Source organism: Bombina bombina, chromosome 4 (assembly GCF_027579735.1).
Source record: "Bombina bombina isolate aBomBom1 chromosome 4, aBomBom1.pri, whole genome shotgun sequence".
In the NCBI taxonomy this organism is placed as follows: domain Eukaryota; kingdom Metazoa; phylum Chordata; class Amphibia; order Anura; family Bombinatoridae; genus Bombina; species Bombina bombina.
Window position 1 is genome coordinate 473,740,402 of NC_069502.1, and position 20,542 is coordinate 473,760,943.

Genomic DNA, 20,542 nt, shown 5'->3' on the forward strand with positions numbered 1-20,542 from the left:
ACTGAGTTACACATCTCACTCCTGCCTTCTCCCCTGCAAAAGCACAGGTATTGTCCTTGCATCCTCACCTACTGAGTTACACATCTCACTCCTGCCTTCTCCCCTGCAAAAGCACAGGTATTGTCCTTGCATCTTTACCTAGTGAGTTACACATCTCACTCCTGCCTTCTCCCCTGCAAAAGCACAGGTATTGTCCTTGCGTCCTCACCTACTGAGTTACACATCTCACTCCTGCCTTCTCCCCTGCAAAATCACAGGTATTGTCCTTGCATCCTCACCTACTGAGTTACACATCTCACTCCTGCCTTCTCCCCTGCAAAAGCACAGGTATTGTCCTTGCATCCTCACCTACTGAGTTACACATCTCACTCCTGCCTTCTCACCTGCAAAAGCACAGGTATTGTCCTTGCATCCGAACCTAGTGAGTTACACATCTCACTCCTGCCTTCTCCCCTGCAAAAGCACAGGTATTGTCCTTGCATCTTTACCTAGTGAGTTACACATCTCACTCCTGCCTTCTCCCCTGCAAAAGCACAGGTATTGTCCTTGCATCTTTACCTAGTGAGTTACACATCTCACTCCTGCCTTCTCCCCTGCAAAAGCACAGGTATTGTCCTTGCATCTTTACCTAGTGAGTTACACATCTCACTCCTGCCTTCTCCCCTGCAAAAGCACAGGTATTGTCCTTGCATCTTTACCTAGTGAGTTACACATCTCACTCCTGCCTTCTCCCCTGCAAAAGCACAGGTATTGTCCTTGCATCCTCACCTACTGAGTTACACATCTCACTCCTGCCTTCTCACCTGCAAAAGCAAAGGTATTGTCCTGGCATCCTCACCTACTGAGTTACACATCTCACTCCTGCCTTCTCAACTGCAAAAGCACAGGTATTGTCCTGGCATTCTCACCTACTGAGTTACACATCTCACTCCTGCCTTCTCACCTGCAAAAGCAAAGGTATTGTCCTGGCATTCTCACTTACTGAGTTACACATCTCACTCCTGCCTTCTCCCCTGAAAAAGCACAGGTATTGTCCTTGCATCTTTACCTAGTGAGTTACACATCTCACTCCTGCCTTCTCCCCTGCAAAAGCACAGGTATTGTCCTTGCATCTTTACCTAGTGAGTTACACATCTCACTCCTGCCTTCTCCCCTGCAAAAGCACAGGTATTGTCCTGGCATTCTCACCTACTGAGTTACACATCTCACTCCTGCCTTCTCCCCTGCAAAAGCACAGGTATTGTCCTTGCATCCTCACCTACTGAGTTACACATCTCACTCCTGCCTACTCCCCTGCAAAAGCACAGGTATTGTCCTTGCATCTTTACCTAGTGAGTTACACATCTCACTCCTGCCTTCTCCCCTGCAAAAGCACAGGTATTGTCCTTGCGTCCTCACCTACTGAGTTACACATCTCACTCCTGCCTTCTCCCCTGCAAAAGCACAGGTATTGTCCTTGCATACTCACCTACTGAGTTACACATCTCACTCCTGCCTTCTCACCTGCAAAAGCACAGGTATTGTCCTTGCATCCGAACCTAGTGAGTTACACATCTCACTCCTGCCTTCTCCCCTGCAAAAGCACAGGTATTGTCCTTGCATCTTTACCTAGTGAGTTACACATCTCACTCCTGCCTTCTCCCCTGCAAAAGCACAGGTATTGTCCTTGCATCCTTACCTAGTGAGTTACACATCTCACTCCTGCCTTCTCCCCTGCAAAAGCACAGGTATTGTCCTTGCATCTTTACCTAGTGAGTTACACATCTCACTCCTGCCTTCTCCCCTGCAAAAGCACAGGTATTGTCCTTGCATCTTTACCTAGTGAGTTACACATCTCACTCCTGCCTTCTCCCCTGCAAAAGCACAGGTATTGTCCTTGCATCCTCACCTACTGAGTTACACATCTCACTCCTGCCTTCTCACCTGCAAAAGCAAAGGTATTGTCCTGGCATCCTCACCTACTGAGTTACACATCTCACTCCTGCCTTCTCAACTGCAAAAGCACAGGTATTGTCCTGGCATTCTCACCTACTGAGTTACACATCTCACTCCTGCCTTCTCAACTGCAAAAGCACAAGTATTGTCCTGGCATTCTCACTTACTGAGTTACACATCTCACTCCTGCCTTCTCCCCTGAAAAAGCACAGGTATTGTCCTTGCATCTTTACCTAGTGAGTTACACATCTCACTCCTGCCTTCTCCCCTGCAAAAGCACAGGTATTGTCCTGGCATTCTCACCTACTGAGTTACACATCTCACTCCTGCCTTCTCACCTGCAAAAGCAAAGGTATTGTCTTGGCATTCTCACCTACTGAGTTACGCATCTCACTCCTGCCTTCTCACCTGCAAAAGCACAGGTATTGTCCTTGCATCCGTACCTAGTGAGTTACACATCTCACTCCTGCCTTCTCCCCTGCAAAAGCACAGGTATTGTCCTTGCATTCTCACCTACTGAGTTAAACTTCTCATTCCTGCCTTCTCACCTGCAAAAGCAAAGGTATTGTCCTGGCATTCTCACCTACTGAGTTACACATCTCACTCCTGCCTTCTCACCTGCAAAAGCAAAGGTATTGTCCTGGCATTCTCACCTACTGAGTTACACATCTCACGCCTGCCTTCTCACCTGCAAAAGCACAGGTATTGTCCTGGCATTCTCACCTACTGAGTTACACATCTCACTCCTGCCTTCTCACCTGCAAAAGCAAAGGTATTGTCCTGGCATTCTCACCTACTGAGTTACACATCTCACTCCTGCCTTCTCACCTGCAAAAGCACAGATATTGTCCTTGCATCCGTACCTAGTGAGTTACACATCTCACTCCTGCCTTCTCACCTGCAAAAGCACAGGTATTGTCCTGGCATTCTCACCTACTGAGTTACACATCTCACTCCTGCCTTCTCACCTGCAAAAGCACAGGTATTGTCCTTGCATCCGTACCTAGTGAGTTACACATCTCACTCCTGCCTTCTCACCTGCAAAAGCACAGGTATTGTCCTGGCATTCTCACCTACTGAGTTACACATCTCACTCCTGCCTTCTCACCTGCAAAAGCACAGGTATTGTCCTGGCATTCTCACCTACTGAGTTACACATCTCACTCCTGCCTTCTCACCTGCAAAAGCACAGGTATTGTCCTTGCATCCGTACCTAGTGAGTTACACATCTCACTCCTGCCTTCTCCCCTGCAAAAGCACAGGTATTGTCCTTGCATTCTCACCTACTGAGTTACACATCTCACTCCTGCCTTCTCACCTGCAAAAGCACAGGTATTGTCCTTGCATTCTCACCTACTGAGTTACACTTCTCATTCCTGCCTTCTCACCTGCAAAAGCAAAGGTATTGTCCTGGCATTCTCACCTACTGAGTTACACATCTCACTCCTGCCTTCTCACCTGCAAAAGCAAAGGTATTGTCCTGGCATTCTCACCTACTGAGTTACACATCTCACTCCTGCCTTCTCCCCTGCAAAAGCACAGGTATTGTCCTTGCATCCGTACCTAGTGAGTTACACATCTCACTCCTGCCTTCTCACCTGCAAAAGCACAGGTATTGTCCTTGCATCTTTACCTAGTGAGTTACACATCTCACTCCTGCCTTCTCACCTGCAAAAGCACAGGTATTGTCCTTGCATCCGTACCTAGTGAGTTACACATCTCACTCCTGCCTTCTCCCCTGCAAAAGCACAGGTATTGTCCTTGCATTCTCACCTACTGAGTTACACATCTCACGCCTGCCTTCTCACCTGCAAAAGCACAGGTATTGTCCTTGCATTCTCACCTACTGAGTTACACTTCTCATTCCTGCCTTCTCACCTGCAAAAGCAAAGGTATTGTCCTGGTATTCTCACCTAATGAGTTACACATCTCACTCCTGCCTTCTCACCTGCAAAAGAAAAGGTATTGTCCTGGCATTCTCACCTACTGAGTTACACATCTCACTCCTGCCTTCTCACCTGCAAAAGCACAGGTATTGTCCTTGCATCCATACGTAGTGAGTTACACATCTCACTCCTGCCTTCTCACCTGCAAAAGCAAAGGTATTGTCCTGGCATTCTCACCTACTGAGTTACACATCTCACTCCTGCCTTCTCACCTGCAAAAGCACAGGTATTGTCCTTGCATCCTCACCTACTGAGTTACACATCTCAAGCCTGCCTTCTCACCTGCAAAAGCACAGGTATTGTCCTTGCATCCTCACCTACTAAGTTACACATCTCACTCCTGCCTTCTCACCTGCAAAAGCAAAGGTATTATCCTTGCATCCTCACCTACTAAGTTACACATCTCACTCCTGCCTTCTCACCTGCAAAAGCAAAGGTATTGTCCTTGCATCCTCACCTACTAAGTTACACATCTCACTCCTGCCTTCTCACCTGCAAAAGCACAGGTATTGTCCTTGCATCCTCACCTACTAAGTTACACATCTCACTCCTGCCTTCTCCCCTGCAAAAGCACAGGTATTGTCCTTGCATTCTCACCTACTGAGTTACACTTCTCATTCCTGCCTTCTCACCTGCAAAAGCAAAGGTATTGTCCTGGCATTCTCACCTACTGAGTTACACATCTCACTCCTGCCTTCTCACCTGCAAAAGAAAAGGTATTGTCCTTGCATTCTCACCTACTGAGTTACACATCTCACTCCTGCCTTCTCACCTGCAAAAGCAAAGGTATTATCCTTGCATCCTCACCTACTAAGTTACACATCTCACTCCTGCCTTCTCACCTGCAAAAGCAAAGGTATTGTCCTTGCATCCTCACCTACTAAGTTACACATCTCACTCCTGCCTTCTCACCTGCAAAAGCACAGGTATTGTCCTTGCATCCTCACCTACTAAGTTACACATCTCACTCCTGCCTTCTCCCCTGCAAAAGCACAGGTATTGTCCTTGCATTCTCACCTACTGAGTTACACTTCTCATTCCTGCCTTCTCACCTGCAAAAGCAAAGGTATTGTCCTGGCATTCTCACCTACTGAGTTACACATCTCACTCCTGCCTTCTCACCTGCAAAAGAAAAGGTATTGTCCTTGCATTCTCACCTACTGAGTTACACATCTCACTCCTGCCTTCTCACCTGCAAAAGCACAGGTATTGTCCTTGCATCCTCACCTACTGAGTTACACATCTCAAGCCTGCCTTCTCACCTGCAAAAGCACAGGTATTGTCCTTGCATCCTCACCTACTAAGTTACACATCTCACTCCTGCCTTCTCACCTGCAAAAGCAAAGGTATTATCCTTGCATCCTCACCTACTAAGTTACACATCTCACTCCTGCCTTCTCACCTGCAAAAGCAAAGGTATTGTCCTTGCATCCTCACCTACTAAGTTACACATCTCACTCCTGCCTTCTCACCTGCAAAAGCACAGGTATTGTCCTTGCATCCTCACCTACTAAGTTACACATCTCACTCCTGCCTTCTCCCCTGCAAAAGCACAGGTATTGTCCTTGCATCCGTACCTAGTGAGTTACACATCTCACTCCTGCCTTCTCCCCTGCAAAAGCACAGGTATTGTCCTGGCATTCTCACCTACTGAGTTACACATCTCACTCCTGCCTTCTCACCTGCAAAAGCACAGGTATTGTCCTTGCATCCGTACCTAGTGAGTTACACATCTCACTCCTGCCTTCTCCCCTGCAAAAGCACAGGTATTGTCCTGGCATTCTCACCTACTGAGTTACACATTTCACTCATGCCTTCTCACCTGCAAAAGCACAGGTATTGTCCTTGCATCCGTACCTAGTGAGTTACACATCTCACTCCTGCCTTCTCACCTGCAAAAGCACAGGTATTGTCCTGGCATTCTCACCTACTGAGTTACACTCCTCACTCCTGCCTTCTCACCTGCAAAAGCACAGGTATTGTCCTGGCATTCTCACCTACTGAGTTACACATCTCACTCCTGCCTTCTCACCTGCAAAAGCACAGGTATTGTCCTTGCATCCGTACCTAGTGAGTTACACATCTCACTCCTGCCTTCTCCCCTGCAAAAGCACAGGTATTGTCCTGGCATTCTCACCTACTGAGTTACACATCTCACGCCTGCCTTCTCACCTGCAAAAGCACAGGTATTGTCCTGGCATTCTCACCTACTGAGTTACACATCTCACGCCTGCCTTCTCACCTGCAAAAGCACAGGTATTGTCCTGGCATTCTCACCTACTGAGTTACACATCTCACGCCTGCCTTCTCACCTTCAAAAGCACAGGTATTGTCCTTGCATTCTCACCTACTGAGTTACACTTCTCATTCCTGCCTTCTCACCTGCAAAAGCAAAGGTATTGTCCTGGCATTCTCACCTACTGTGTTACACATCTCACTCCTGCCTTCTCACCTGCAAAAGCAAAGGTATTGTCCTGGCATTCTCACCTACTGTGTTACACATCTCACTCCTGCCTTCTCACCTGCAAAAGCAAAGGTATTGTCCTTGCATCCGTACCTAGTGAGTTACACATCTCACTCCTGCCTTCTCACCTGCAAAAGCACAGGTATTGTCCTTGCATCCGTACATAGTGAGTTACACATCTCACTCCTGCCTTCTCCCCTGCAAAAGCACAGGTATTGTCCTTGCATTCTCACCTACTGAGTTACACATCTCACGCCTGCCTTCTCACCTGCAAAAGCACAGGTATTGTCCTTGCATTCTCACCTACTGAGTTACACTTCTCATTCCTGCCTTCTCACCTGCAAAAGCAAAGGTATTGTCCTGGCATTCTCACCTAATGAGTTACACATCTCACTCCTGCCTTCTCACCTGCAAAAGCAAAGGTATTGTCCTGGCATTATCACCTACTGAGTTACACATCTCACTCATGCCTTCTCACCTGCAAAAGCACAGGTATTGTCCTTGCATCCGTACCTAGTGAGTTACACATCTCACTCCTGCCTTCTCACCTGCAAAAGCAAAGGTATTGTCCTGGCATTCTCACCTACTCAGTTACACATCTCACTCCTGCCTTCTCACCTGCAAAAGCACAGGTATTGTCCTTGCATCCTCACCTACTAAGTTACACATCTCACTCCTGCCTTCTCACCTGCAAAAGCAAAGGTATTGTCCTTGCATCCGTACCTAGTGAGTTACACATCTCACTCCTGCCTTCTCACCTGCAAAAGCAAAGGTATTGTCCTGGCATTCTCACCTACTCAGTTACACATCTCACTCCTGCCTTCTCACCTGCAAAAGCACAGGTATTGTCCTTGCATCCTCACCTACTAAGTTACACATCTCACTCCTGCCTTCTCACCTGCAAAAGCAAAGGTATTGTCCTTGCATCCTCACCTACTAAGTTACACATCTCACTCCTGCCTTCTCACCTGCAAAAGCAAAGGTATTGTCCTGGCATTCTCACCTACTGTGTTACACATCTCACTCCTGCCTTCTCACCTGCAAAAGCAAAGGTATTGTCCTGGCATTCTCACCTACTGAGTTACACATCTCACTCCTGCCTTCTCACCTGCAAAAGCACAGGTATTGTCCTTGCATCCGTACCTAGTGAGTTACACATCTCACTCCTGCCTTCTCACCTGCAAAAGCAAAGGTATTGTCCTGGCATTCTCACCTACTGAGTTACACATCTCACTCCTGCCTTCTCACCTGCAAAAGCACAGGTATTGTCCTTGCATCCGTACCTAGTGAGTTACACATCTCACTCCTGCCTTCTCACCTGCAAAAGCAAAGGTATTGTCCTTGCATTCTCACCTACTCAGTTACACATCTCACTCCTGCCTTCTCACCCGCAAAAGCACAGGTATTGTCCTTGCATCCTCATCTACTAAGTTACACATCTCACTCCTGCCTTCTCACCTGCAAAAGCACAGGTATTGTCCTTGCATCCGTACCTAGTGAGTTACACATCTCACTCCTGCCTTCTCACCTGCAAAAGCAAAGGTATTGTCCTGGCATTCTCACCTACTCAGTTACACATCTCACTCCTGCCTTCTCACCTGCAAAAGCACAGGTATTGTCCTTGCATTCTCACCTACTGAGTTACACATCTCACGCCTGCCTTCTCACCTGCAAAAGCACAGGTATTGTCCTTGCATTCTCACCTACTGAGTTACACTTCTCATTCCTGCCTTCTCACCTGCAAAAGCACAGGTATTGTCCTGGCATTCTCACCTAATGAGTTACACATCTCACTCCTGCCTTCTCACCTGCAAAAGCACAGGTATTGTCCTGGCATTATCACCTACTGAGTTACACATCTCACTGCTGCCTTCTCACCTGCAAAAGCACAGGTATTGTCCTTGCATCCTCACCTACTAAGTTACACATCTCACTCCTGCCTTCTCACCTGCAAAAGCAATGGTATTGTCCTTGCATCCGTACCAAGTGAGTTACACATCTCACTCCTGCCTTCTCACCTGCAAAAGCAAAGGTATTGTCCTGGCATTCTCACCTACTCAGTTACACATCTCACTCCTGCCTTCTCACCTGCAAAAGCACAGGTATTGTCCTTGCATCTTCACCTACTAAGTTACACATCTCACTCCTGCCTTCTCACCTGCAAAAGCAAAGGTATTGTCCTTGCATCCTCACCTACTAAGTTACACATCTCACTCCTGCCTTCTCACCTGCAAAAGCAAAGGTATTGTCCTGGCATTCTCACCTACTGAGTTACACATCTCACTCCTGCCTTCTCACCTGCAAAAGCACAGGTATTGTCCTTGCATCCGTACCTAGTGAGTTACACATCTCACTCCTGCCTTCTCCCCTGCAAAAGCACAGGTATTGTCCTTGCATTCTCACCTACTGAGTTACACTTCTCATTCCTGCCTTCTCACCTGCAAAAGCACAGGTATTGTCCTGGCATTCTCACCTAATGAGTTACACATCTCTCCTGCCTTCTCACCTGCAAAAGCAAAGGTATTGTCCTGGCATTCTCACCTACTGAGTTACACATCTCACTCCTGCCTTCTCACCTGCAAAAGCACAGGTATTGTCCTTGCATCCTCATCTACTAAGTTACACATCTCACTCCTGCCTTCTCACCTGCAAAAGCAAAGGTATTGTCCTTGCATCCTCACCTACTAAGTTACACATCTCACTCCTGCCTTCTCACCTGCAAAAGCAAAGGTATTGTCCTGGCATTCTCACCTACTGAGTTACACATCTCACTCCTGCCTTCTCACCTGCAAAAGCACAGATATTGTCCTTGCATCCGTACCTAGTGAGTTACACATCTCACTCCTGCCTTCTCCCCTGCAAAAGCACAGGTATTGTCCTTGCATTCTCACCTACTGAGTTACACTTCTCATTCCTGCCTTCTCACCTGCAAAAGCACAGGTATTGTCCTGGCATTCTCACCTAATGAGTTACACATCTCTCCTGCCTTCTCACCTGCAAAAGCAAAGGTATTGTCCTGGCATTCTCACCTACTGAGTTACACATCTCACTCCTGCCTTCTCACCTGCAAAAGCACAGGTATTGTCCTTGCATCCTCATCTACTAAGTTACACATCTCACTCCTGCCTTCTCACCTGCAAAAGCAAAGGTATTGTCCTTGCATCCTCACCTACTAAGTTACACATCTCACTCCTGCCTTCTCACCTGCAAAAGCAAAGGTATTGTCCTGGCATTCTCACCTACTGAGTTACACATCTCACTCCTGCCTTCTCACCTGCAAAAGCACAGATATTGTCCTTGCATCCGTACCTAGTGAGTTACACATCTCACTCCTGCCTTCTCACCTGCAAAATCACAGGTATTGTACTTGCATCCTCACCTACTAAGTTACACATCTCACTCCTGCCTTCTCACCTGCAAAAGCACAGGTATTGTCCTTGCATCCTCACCTACTAAGTTACACATCTCACGCCTGCCTTCTCACCTGCAAAAGCAAAGGTATTGTCCTTGCATCCTCACCTACTGAGTTACACATCTCACTCCTGCCTTCTCACCTGCAAAAGCAAAGGTATTGTCCTGGCATTCTCACCTACTGAGTTACACATCTCACTCCTGCCTTCTCACCTGCAAAAGCAAAGGTATTGTCCTGGCATTCTCACCTACTGAGTTACACATCTCACTCCTGCCTTCTCACCTGCAAAAGCACAGGTATTGTCCTTGCATCCTCACCTACTGAGTTACACATCTCACTCCTGCCTTCTCACCTGCAAAAGCACAGGTATTGTCCTTGCATCCTCACCTACTAAGTTACACATCTCACTCCTGCCTTCTCACCTGCAAAAGCACAGGTATTGTCCCTGCATCCTCACCTACTAAGTTACACATCTCACTCTTGACTTCCCACCTGCTTTGGCGTGGATCTTTCCATGCATCATCAATTGCTGAGGCACAGGTCCTGCTTTTGTGTATTCAGCTGATGAAGCAGTGAACACTCTAAACAAGGTCAAATAAGACTTGCCAAGTAACTATAGCTCTACCTGTTTCTGCTGAATACTGTTATCTTAACATATGTCATTAGATAAAGGGACAGTAAAGTCAAAATGATACTTAAATGGATTGGATAGAGGATGATATTTTTTAAAATAACTTTCATATTTACTTATATTATCAATGTTTCATAGTTTTCTTGATATCCTTTGTTAAATAGTAATCCTAGGTGAGCTCAGGACAGGAGCATTCACGTTTCTTTAGTCATCTAGCAGCAGTGTTTCTAAAAATATTTATTGCAATGTTATACATTGCTGCAAACACTGCTGCCCTTGGCTGTTAAAGACATATGCATGTTCTTAAGCTCCTCTCAGCTTACCTAGGATTACTCTTCATAAAAGGATACCAAGAGAAAAAAGCAAATCTGATAATTGTTGGAAAATAGAAACCCGTTTAAAATTGCATGCACTTTCATGCACATTTCCTTTTGGCTTTACTGTCACTTTAAACTGCACAAATATTTATTATCTGAATACCTGGTGTCACACTCTAACACTAGTCCATTATCTTTGCTGCTGAGCCTGTTATGTTTGTAAAAGTTATTATCCTGTATTTGTGTTAGCCAAGTTTAAGACTTACCTATCTGTATCCTGTTATGCTTAACCTCAGATCCATCTCTGTTGATTATTTGGGGCCGAACTATAAACTTGAGGGTGAACATGATTCGCTGTATCGAACCATGTCTGCCCGGCATCGATAAATGCTGTTGGCATTTATCATTGCACAAGCATTTCTGGTGAAATGCTTGTGCAATGCTGCCTACTACACATTCGGGCCAATCGGCCGCTAGCAGGGGGTGTCAATCATCCCAATCGTATCGGATTGGGATTATTGCAGTCTGCCACCTCAGAGGTGGTGGACGAGTTAAGGTGCGGTCTTATTACCTCTGCTTCTTAACTCTTGTTTCCGGCAAGAAACATCAGGGGGTAGAATGCAGCATCCGCTGCTTGGTAAATCTATACCCCTTATTCTATTTAAAAAATAAAAAAAATTCCCTTTCTAAGTCTGCTGGTATACTTTCTATTTGTCCAAAGGGAAAAAGGCTGCAGGCACGTGATTGCAGCAGAGATCCACCACCCTGAATCACAAAAGAACAAGACACTTATATGTGCTATATATTAGTCCTAACAGTTCTAAGTGTGCAGCAAGTTAGCATTTTTATCTTCACAAGTCATTTTATAAACTATGCAGCAAACATCAGGCAAATCATTTCTAAACTTTACAAAACACAGCTTTACAGATCAATACTTATAGATCAATACTAAGAGTAACTCACTTGTAGGCCATCTACCAGTAGCAAGAAATATACTTGTTATCCTGTTCATACCCAAAGTTCTATGTTAGAAAAAACTAAAATAAATTCAAAGACAGAATAGAGAGCATAGGGACGACATACAAAATAGAAATCTTGATAGTAGTGAAGCTAGACATTTCTTGGAAGCTAGTACACAATCCTTGAACTTTGTTGGAATTGATAGAGGTATTACAAATGGAAGAGGGAGTGATCAAGATAGATGTCTCATAAGGAAAAAATCTAGGTGGATATATAGATGAAACACTTTAGCCTCCGCAGGTTTGAATAAGAAATTGTACTTTTCATGTTTCTTGGGTTAAGTCCTTTCTAAGTTAATGAAAATGAACCTGTCTAGTATAGTTAGAATCTAGGCAACAAATAGATAGTTGCTACTAGTAATTAATATTTGGATACATATAAGCACTATGGATTATAGTAAAATTATAACAATGTATATCTCCTTTTCACTGAATTGACAGTTAACTATTTTGTGTGATTTAACTGTTGTGATTTAAAGTACTAGAGTTATTTGCTGTGCTGTATGTATATTTTGTAGGTTGCCATGAAAAATGTAATTTTGATATAACTTTGATTTATGTTACTGATTTATACATAGTGGTAAATCAAATTAGACTGATAGAGTCTATGCCGTCATGCTCAGTATGTTTGTTTACTTATAGATCCCTTGGGTGTTGTGACTAATTAGATGTGATGTTTGTAAACAATGAAAGTGTAATAACTGCACAAGATACTTGGAACCAATTAGATTTCAATCTGTTGCAGTCGACAGACTTGCCAATGCCTATTTAGGCGTGTGATTACGCACATTGTTGTACTTTGACAAAGACCTGTGGTGACTGCCATTTGGGTGAAATGTGCATAGGTAGTGGAGGTCCTCCTTTTCATTCCTGCCTTCTCACCTGCAAAAGCAAAGGTATTGTCCTGGCATTCTCACCTACTAAGTTACACATCTCACTCCTGCCTTCTCACCTGCAAAAGCAAAGGTATTGTCCTGGCATTCTCACCTACTGAGTTACACATCTCACTCCTGCCTTCTCACCTGCAAAAGCAAAGGTATTGTCCTTGCATTCTCACCTACTGAGTTACACATCTCACGCCTGCCTTCTCACCTGCAAAAGCACAGGTATTGTCCCTGCATCCTCACCTACTGAGTTACACATCTCACTCCTGCCTTCTCACCTGCAAAAGCACAGGTATTGTCCCTGCATCCTCACCTAGTGAGTTACACTTCTCATTCCTGCCTTCTCACCTGCAAAAGCAAAGGTATTGTCCTGGCATTCTCACCTACTGAGTTACACATCTCACGCCTGCCTTCTCACCTGCAAAAGCACAGGTATTTTCCTTGCATTCTCACCTACTGAGTTACACATCTCACGCCTGCCTTCTCACCTGCAAAAGCACAGGTATTGTCCTTGCATCCGTACCTAGTGAGTTACACATCTCACTCCTGCCTTCTCCCCTGCAAAAGCACAGGTATTGTCCTTGCATTCTCACCTACTGAGTTACACATCTCACTCCTGCCTTCTCACCTGCAAAAGCAAAGGTATTGTCCTGGCATTATCACCTACTGAGTTACACATCTCACTCCTGCCTTCTCACCTGCAAAAGCACAGGTATTGTCCTTGCATCCGTACCTAGTGAGTTACACATCTCACTCCTGCCTTCTCACCTGCAAAAGCAAAGGTATTGTCCTGGCATTCTCACCTACTCAGTTACACATCTCACTCCTGCCTTCTCACCTGCAAAAGCACAGGTATTGTCCTTGCATCCTCACCTACTAAGTTACACATCTCACTCCTGCCTTCTCACCTGCAAAAGCAATGGTATTGTCCTTGCATCCGTACCAAGTGAGTTACACATCTCACTCCTGCCTTCTCACCTGCAAAAGCAAAGGTATTGTCCTGGCATTCTCACCTACTCAGTTACACATCTCACTCCTGCCTTCTCACCTGCAAAAGCACAGGTATTGTCCTTGCATCCTCACCTACTAAGTTACACATCTCACTCCTGCCTTCTCACCTGCAAAAGCAAAGGTATTGTCCTTGCATCCTCACCTACTAAGTTACACATCTCACTCCTGCCTTCTCACCTGCAAAAGCAAAGGTATTGTCCTGGCATTCTCACCTACTGTGTTACACATCTCACTCCTGCCTTCTCACCTGCAAAAGCAAAGGTATTGTCCTGGCATTCTCACCTACTGAGTTACACATCTCACTCCTGCCTTCTCACCTGCAAAAGCACAGGTATTGTCCTTGCATCCGTACCTAGTGAGTTACACATCTCACTCCTGCCTTCTCCCCTGCAAAAGCACAGGTATTGTCCTTGCATTCTCACCTACTGAGTTACACTTCTCATTCCTGCCTTCTCACCTGCAAAAGCACAGGTATTGTCCTGGCATTCTCACCTAATGAGTTACACATCTCACTCCTGCCTTCTCACCTGCAAAAGCAAAGGTATTGTCCTGGCATTCTCACCTACTGAGTTACACATCTCACTCCTGCCTTCTCACCTGCAAAAGCACAGGTATTGTCCGTGCATCCATACCTAGTGAGTTACACATCTCACTCCTGCCTTCTCACCTGCAAAAGCAAAGGTATTGTCCTGGCCTTCTCACCTACTCAGTTACACATCTCACTCCTGCCTTCTCACCTGCAAAAGCACAGGTATTGTCCTTGCATCCTCATCTACTAAGTTACACATCTCACTCCTGCCTTCTCACCTGCAAAAGCACAGGTATTGTCCTTGCATCCGTACCTAGTGAGTTACACATCTCACTCCTGCCTTCTCACCTGCAAAAGCAAAGGTATTGTCCTGGCATTCTCACCTACTCAGTTACACATCTCACTCCTGCCTTCTCACCTGCAAAAGCACAGGTATTGTCCTTGCATCCTCACCTACTAAGTTACACATCTCACTCCTGCCTTCTCACCTGCAAAAGCAAAGGTATTGTCCTTGCTTCCTCACCTACTAAGTTACACATCTCACTCCTGCCTTCTCACCTGCAAAAGCAAAGGTATTGTCCTTGCATCCTCACCTACTAAGTTACACATCTCACTCCTGCCTTCTCACCTGCAAAAGCAAAGGTATTGTCCTGGCATTCTCACCTACTGAGTTACACATCTCACTCCTGCCTTCTCACCTGCAAAAGCACAGATATTGTCCTTGCATCCGTACCTAGTGAGTTACACATCTCACTCCTGCCTTCTCACCTGCAAAAGCACAGGTATTGTACTTGCATCCTCACCTACTAAGTTACACATCTCACTCCTGCCTTCTCACCTGCAAAAGCACAGGTATTGTCCTTGCATCCTCACCTACTAAGTTACACATCTCACGCCTGCCTTCTCACCTGCAAAAGCAAAGGTATTGTCCGTGCATCCTCACCTACTGAGTTACACATCTCACTCCTGCCTTCTCACCTGCAAAAGCAAAGGTATTGTCCTGGCATTCTCACCTACTGAGTTACACATCTCACTCCTGCCTTCTCACCTGCAAAAGCAAAGGTATTGTCCTGGCATTCTCACCTACTGAGTTACACATCTCACTCCTGCCTTCTCACCTGCAAAAGCACAGGTATTGTCCTTGCATCCTCACCTACTGAGTTACACATCTCACTCCTGCCTTCTCACCTGCAAAAGCACAGGTATTGTCCTTGCATCCTCACCTACTAAGTTACACATCTCACTCCTGCCTTCTCACCTGCAAAAGCACAGGTATTGTCCCTGCATCCTCACCTACTAAGTTACACATCTCACTCTTGACTTCCCACCTGCTTTGGCGTGGATCTTTCCATGCATCATCAATTGCTGAGGCACAGGTCCTGCTTTTGTGTATTCAGCTGATGAAGCAGTGAACACTCTAAACAAGGTCAAATAAGACTTGCCAAGTAACTATAGCTCTACCTGTTTCTGCTGAATACTGTTATCTTAACATATGTCATTAGATAAAGGGACAGTAAAGTCAAAATGATACTTAAATGGATTGGATAGAGGATGATATTTTTTAAAATAACTTTCATATTTACTTATATTATCAATGTTTCATAGTTTTCTTGATATCCTTTGTCAAATAGTAATCCTAGGTGAGCTCAGGACAGGAGCATTCACGTTTCTTTAGTCATCTAGCAGCAGTGTTTCTAAAAATATTTATTGCAATGTTATACATTGCTGCAAACACTGCTGCCCTTGGCTGTTAAAGACATATGCATGTTCTTAAGCTCCTCTCAGCTTACCTAGGATTACTCTTCATAAAAGGATACCAAGAGAAAAAAGCAAATCTGATAATTGTTGGAAAATAGAAACCCGTTTAAAATTGCATGCACTTTCATGCACATTTCCTTTTGGCTTTACTGTCACTTTAAACTGCACAAATATTTATTATCTGAATACCTGGTGTCACACTCTAACACTAGTCCATTATCTTTGCTGCTGAGCCTGTTATGTTTGTAAAAGTTATTATCCTGTATTTGTGTTAGCCAAGTTTAAGACTTACCTATCTGTATCCTGTTATGCTTAACCTCAGATCCATCTCTGTTGATTATTTGGGGCCGAACTATAAACTTGAGGGTGGACATGATTCGCTGTATCGAACCATGTCTGCCCGGCATCGATAAATGCTGTTGGCATTTATCATTGCACAAGCATTTCTGGTGAAATGCTTGTGCAATGCTGCCTACTACACATTCGGGCCAATCGGCCGCTAGCAGGGGGTGTCAATCATCCCAATCGTATCGGATTGGGATTATTGCAGTCTGCCACCTCAGAGGTGGTGGACGAGTTAAGGTGCGGTCTTATTACCTCTGCTTCTTAACTCTTGTTTCCGGCAAGAAACATCAGGGGGTAGAATGCAGCATCCGCTGCTTGGTAAATCTATACCCCTTATTCTATTTAAAAAATAAAAAAACTTCCCTTTCTAAGTCTGCTGGTATACTTTCTATTTGTCCAAAGGGAAAAAGGCTGCAGGCACGTGATTGCAGCAGAGATCCACCACCCTGAATCACAAAAGAACAAGACACTTATATGTGCTATATATTAGTCCTAACAGTTCTAAGTGTGCAGCAAGTTAGCATTTTTATCTTCACAAGTCATTTTATAAACTATGCAGCAAACATCAGGCAAATCATTTCTAAACTTTACAAAATACAGCTTTACAGATCAATACTTATAGATCAATACTAAGAGTAACTCACTTGTAGGCCATCTACCAGTAGCAAGAAATATACTTGTTATCCTGTTCATACCCAAAGTTCTATGTTAGAAAAAACTAAAATAAATTCAAAGACAGAATAGAGAGCATAGGGACGACATACAAAATAGAAATCTTGATAGTAGTGAAGCTAGACATTTCTTGGAAGCTAGTACACAATCCTTGAACTTTGTTGGAATTGATAGAGGTATTACAAATGGAAGAGGGAGTGATCAAGATAGATGTCTCATAAGGAAAAAATCTAGGTGGATATATAGATGAAACACTTTAGCCTCCGCAGGTTTGAATAAGAAATTGTACTTTTCATGTTTCTTGGGTTAAGTCCTTTCTAAGTTAATGAAAATGAACCTGTCTAGTATAGTTAGAATCTAGGCAACAAATAGATAGTTGCTACTAGTAATTAATATTTGGATACATATAAGCACTATGGATTATAGTAAAATTATAACAATGTATATCTCCTTTTCACTGAATTGACAGTTAACTATTTTGTGTGATTTAACTGTTGTGATTTAAAGTACTAGAGTTATTTGCTGTGCTGTATGTATATTTTGTAGGTTGCCATGAAAAATGTAATTTTGATATAACTTTGATTTATATTACTGATTTATACATAGTGGTAAATCAAATTAGACTGATAGAGTCTATGCCGTCATGCTCAGTATGTTTGTTTACTTGGGATCCCTTGGGTTTTGTGACTAATTAGATGTGATGTTTGTAAACAATGAAAGTGTAATAACTGCACAAGATACTTGGAACCAATTAGATTTCAATCTGTTGCAGTCGACAGACTTGCCAATGCCTATTTAGGCGTGTGATTACGCACATTGTTGTACTTTGACAAAGACCTGTGGTGACTGCCATTTGGGTGAAATGTGCATAGGTAGTGGAGGTCCTCCTTTGATGACATTTGGATTATCAAGTATGTGAGAGCCTGGTTTGTGAACCCTAGCTGATTATATATTGTAACCAGAATGGACAGATCAGCATACTAAGGGGCATGCTTGGATGGTATTAAATAACCTTATACAGAACTCATTACTCTCTGCAGCTTAACACTATTTGCTCTACGGCTGTGCTGGTGTGCAGCCTTAGTGGTGTAGGGGTGCATTGCATAAGCGATTTGGAACTGGCTCATTCTGTTCTACTATGTGCATGATGATGTGAACAGCACTGTGATTGGTCCTTTTTATAGTGCAGATGACATACTTTTGCCATCCTCTCTTCCCTCTATGCCCTGCATTAATATATGCTATGTAGCTATGTAGAGACTGCATGTGCCTTACTATCATGCATTGATCTGGATATTATGCTATCTGCGTGTATTTACCTCTCAGTTTGAACGTACCGTTGCTGGATATTTGCTTCTGCATGGCTCTTGGTTTCCCCTCTATTTCTACCATGACCACCAGTGTGCATACATCTCAGTGATATCCTGCCCAGACATTACCTCCTCAACAGGGTGTGGTGCACCAGGGTTTTGCTTATTGGACATTTTGGGTGTACTAATCCTTTTATCATCCTTGGCATCTCAGTGTTTGTTATTTATTAGGTTTATGTGTATATTAAAAATCTTTTGCTTGTATTGAGCGTGACTATTTTGGTTTTTAACGTGTGGAGAATGCTGTTAGATTGAATGTAAACTTGTAATTAATAAAACATATTTTCTATATTGCTATAAAAGAGCGCTGATTTCCCTTGCTTTATTACTATATAATATGAATGTAAGGGTCTGCACAAGTTCCTGTATATCAGGCATTTAAATAAAAGTTTCAGTAGCTGCTTTATTAACATTAATCTACTGTTTATGGTTTATGTAAATGTCTTGGTTAAGGTAATAGGCATGCAATGCCACAGCCCTATGTCATAGTTTGCAACTTTTAAAATAAATTATAATATTAATAGTAATAGTTATAATCTTACCAAGTTGGCTATTTTAGTTTTTAAAGCTTTAAAATATTTTTTCACAGCCATGGCTAAACCAATTACAATTAACCCCCTTTCATTAATTTTATAGCACAGATTAATGTTAAGCACAGATAAAAAAAAAAAATGAATTTGGCATTGTTCAGGAGATTGCTGGAACAAAGTGATTCAGTGATGAAGAATGATTTACAGAATGTAACAAACATTATTCAGAATGGTGTTAATCAAACAACTATTTGTTCATATAACAGATGGACATTGCCTCAGCCATAGACCTGAACTGACAGCTGTTCTTACTTATATGTTTATGTTTTAGCTGTGAAACTAGACTACTATTATTTAGTCACTATACAGCTTAGAGTGTTTCACTTGCTGATAAACTGTGTTTCCCCTGCAAGCTTCTGCTGCTGCATGATCAGCCATGGATACGTGTCTCCTTGTGGAATGCAAAAATAGTCATTTTACAGTCATTTTACTTTAAAAGAAATGTATCTCCATAAGGGACCTTCCCTGAATCTCTCATTGAGGGCCTGGTTTTCTAAAACTATACACTCAGATAAGATGATCTAAACCCTTGGGGGTCAATTTATTATTGGCTGAATTGGGCCAATTCACCCTGTTTCCGCGCAAGCCTTTATGCTCACCAGAAACAGGAGTTAAGAAGCAGCTGCTCCTTAACTCATACACCACCTCTGAGGCTGCATACAGCAATCCGCCCGATCACATACGATTGGGCTGATTGACACCCCCTGCTAGCGGCCGATTGGCTACGAATCTGCAGGGGGTGGTATTGCACAAGCAGTTCACTAGAACTGCTTGGGCAATGCTGAATACGGACAGCGTATGCTGTCTGCATTCAGCAATGTCTGGTGGACATAATACGCTACAGCGTATCATGTCCGCCAGACTTTAATAAGTTGACTTCTTTAACTCTGTTAGGACGCTCCATGGCGGCTTAACAGCACTAAGCTTTAACGTAGTTAAGAAGGCATGAAACATCCTAACTGTTCCAGTGTCCTGTTTCCCCTCCATTGGCTTCTGAGCAATGGATCCCGTTGGGGGACATGCTTAGCAATTCAGGAAGTCCCCCAGGATCCAAACAGCTTCAGTAGCAGTGATAATCAGTCACTACAACAATGAAACAGCCAATGTATCATCTTCCTCTCTCACTGCAATCCGAGGTAGAGAGGAAAACAGATCAGTGCTACATTGTGGCGCACAGAGTTTGTCCTGCATTTTGGAGGGGAAAAAAATAGAATATACAGGGCTCAAATTTTCCACTGGCCCACTAGCCATTAGTCTAAAGTCTGGTGGCATGTTGTAAGTAGCAAAATTGGCACATTGTTTTTGCAGAATGTACATTCATATTGCAGCACTGAACAACACACATTTTGGGCAAAGTTCTAAAACTATTATTTAAAGGGATATTATATATCCATGAGCAAGGATATGTTACTCCTCTAGGGCTGTAGGGACCCCATTATTGCTTAGACTGTTACTTCTGAGAAGGTAAATGGAGCAGGTACAGAGAGGGACTGTAGAGAAAATGTGGAAGTGGAGAAGGAGGTAGATCTAAGAGAAAATGGAGAAAAAGAGAGTAAAAAGATATTAGAGAGGGGAAAGAAAGAGTGTAAAGAGAATATGGCCTGACAGCGAAGCAAAAGGAAAAAAAGAGAGGAGGGAGTTGAGAAAGATAGTTAAGAG